This window comes from Haemaphysalis longicornis, unplaced genomic scaffold, assembly GCF_048455015.1.
Source record: "Haemaphysalis longicornis isolate Haplotype H1 unplaced genomic scaffold, Haemaphysalis longicornis Haplotype H1 scaffold_1, whole genome shotgun sequence".
NCBI classification, from domain to species: domain Eukaryota; kingdom Metazoa; phylum Arthropoda; class Arachnida; order Ixodida; family Ixodidae; genus Haemaphysalis; species Haemaphysalis longicornis.
In genome coordinates this window covers 158,247,800-158,250,950 of record NW_027526203.1, presented here as the reverse complement: position 1 = coordinate 158,250,950, position 3,151 = coordinate 158,247,800, and positions in this window count along the sequence as shown.

Sequence of the window (3,151 nt, the reverse complement as noted above, 5' to 3'; positions counted from 1 at the left end):
CTAGCAGTTCTGCTGGTTATATTTTGACATTTTCACCTTTTTTCTTAGGTCACTGGCCACCCCTTTCCAATAAATATTTATACAGTACACTCCAGTTAAGACCGACTCGGTTAAGATGAACTTTACGGTTAAGACGAACAGCACTTTTGCTTTCTTGTAACGTCCACAATGCAAAGACATCCGCTTGAGACGAATTTCGGATAATAAGAACAAATATTCACGGTTCCTTCGAGTTTGTCTTAACGGGAATATGCTGTACATACATACATCATCACCCTTTTACCTTCAGCTACATCTCGTGTATTAGCCAATGGGGACGTCAGACTGGCGCACACCTGCATCCGCAAGCAATCAAGATGGCAAGCCTTTCGGACATGCCACTTTCGGAGCCGATGTATACCCGCGTTCGCAGCCGCAAGATGCGTCGCAGCCAATGGGAGCGTTAGGCCAGCGCCTACTCGCGTTCGCAGCCAACCAACCAATGGGAATTTTGCCGCCATGCTCCTGGCGTCACTTTGTTGTTCACCAGCATAAAACGAGTCTTTTATTGTTAAATTGCAGGCTTTAACTTTCCGCGCTGCGAAGGATAGAGAGCCGACGTGGAAGTGCCGCGTCCAGGAACGGCACGTTTTTCACCAACCGAACCATGTAATGCTTAAGTGATGCTCACGCGGAAAAAAGGTTCCCCCGCGTGTCACCCAACCCAAAACACTGCTACCAAACAGTATTATGCCTGCGTAACCCATCCGATGGCGCATGTTCTTTGCGCGAAGGGCAACTTGTAAGCGTTATATCAAAATCGAACTCATAAACTGCAATGGTGGAGTGGGAAGGCGTCACTGAAGTACAATCATGGCAGAGTTGTGTCGACATTGTAAATTAACATGACTGCACTGCAATTTGAGAACGTAAACATGTTATGAACAGCCCAATCCATTTTAATGTATTTTATTTCGGCGCATTACGTTTTCTTTTATCTGAGGCTGAGAGCTGGCTTTAAAGAAACTGCCCAATTGCGCTACCGAGCCAGATGAGATCGACGGCAGCGGAGGTTAGACTCTCCATGGCGGGAAATAGTGGCTGCGGGGTACGATATTAGGCGCGAAAAGCGGCCGCTTTGTCACACATTATGGGTTCCAGGAACATCTTACCGCCTAGAGCTTATCTTTCGGTGGATCCGCTGGGATTCACTCACCACATTCATTAATAAGTTCACATCAGCCGCTAAGAAACTAAAGGCAGAGATTTACCGCTTTCCTTGTATTGAGTCTGACTCTAGAGCAGGCTTCGCTGTATAATCCCAGCTGAAGGTCGCTACAGCTCGCCTAAAAATCTAGCCCATTCCATTCCGGGCAAAAAGCGCCTCATTCCATTCCCATTCCGTTCCGGGCTCACGGAAAAATGAATGAATCCGGAGTCATTGCATTTCCGAAGTGGTCACTCCGCAATCGTTTTCCGGACTGGAGGAAACCCCCCACCAGGCGGGTGCCCAGATAAGGCTCGCCTTGATAAAGTATAGTCCTCCTCTCCCTCTATGAGCAAGCGGACCTCTATAAACGCAGTGCTGACTGATGTATCGTTCTTTGCTGCCTTGTACTGGTTGCCTGGGCCCCCGTCAAGCTGGCCCCTCAGCTTATAGCCCAGGCAACCAACCTGTACTATCTGGTGAATAAAGTGGATTGAATTGCAATAGAAAAAAGCTTCGATGAATGGAAATATTGCAGTTGCAAAATTTTTTTTTTCTAGCTATTCTTTTCCATTTTGTTCAGGATGCAGACATGATACTGAAATGGCTAGTGTGTGGCCGTACATTTATTTGGTTTTATTATTTTATAGCCTAGTTGTTAAATCTCCGCTTAAAACTGCCGTAATTGTTTCTCTGACGTGGTAGTCCATCGAACGAACCAAACGCGGTTTTCGTGGTTCATTTAAAAGACCCCTTTCCGGTGGATGACAGGATCTACAAAGTGGATACCGTGGAGGGGAGGGAGAAACCATGACGGCGAACGAAAAAGTGGTACGGGCAGGTATGAACTTTCCAAATTCCAGGTATTGAATCCTGCTGACAGGCAATAAAAGTCACGGTTTGGAGCCTTCAATGGTTTGGGGCCTTCCCCATGCCATGGGCAAGCAATTAATGGTCACGACGACGATGATGATGATGGTAGCTCCTAAGTTGAATTCATGCGCCCCTCCATCTGACGACGACGATGGTTGAACAAGAAGCATGCTCGTGAAGGATTATTTGGTTGTCGTGTGAATTTGGACAGAGTTTCGACCATGTCGCAATTAAGCAATCGGATAGAGGCCGGCATCATAACGCGAGGGAGCCAGGTTGGATTCCGGCCACTGAAGGGTTCTTTTTTTTTTCACTTACCCGCGATAATTCGTCATCATCGTCGGAGAAAGTTGGCTTTCCTGCAGGGCGTTGGCTTTCCTGCGGAGCACTGAAGCTTCGCTTTTAAAAAATGAAAACTCCGTTCAAAAGGAGCAACCCACGTTTCATTACGAATCAGAAACCGCTTCAACCTTTTTTTTTTTTTTCCAGCTGCGCTTGGTTTTAAACTAGTCAATAAACCGAGGAGCTCATATCTACGAGAGCCGGTTTCTCCTGCATGTTATGCCCCACTCTTATCTCGCCCCTGTCGAGCAGGCGAAAACGAGAGCATCGAAATTCCCCGGCGACCAAGCACGCCTTTCTTCCTCGAGGGAGCTCAGCCGGCGCGAATGATAAGAAGCCATGGCCGCCGCTTAGTCCGGCTGCGACGACGGCCGGTCCGTCAAACCTGTCCCGCTGGCAACGCTTCCTGTTTATAACAGGCTTACATGCAGACCTTCTTTGGGCTCTCAGTGACGCAGAGGCTACCCGACTGCCGGTCGCATTTTTTCCTTCAGCCGGCTGTAAAGATATCATCACGTACCAACGTCCTCGTTCAGTTCGAGAGGGATATTCTCGAATTACAATTGAGGTCTCCCGTTAGTACCCGGAGCCCCTTTCCTGTGGGGCTCCCTTTTCCGTAGTTGTAGGAATCAAGTGAGTTTTGCAGTCGCAGTGTTTCCTTCTTCTCACAGACCCTGGAGGAAGCTGTTAAATCTGTACTCGGTACTGGGATTTCCCTATCGTGAACATATCGTTGTCGTCGCGGCAAAA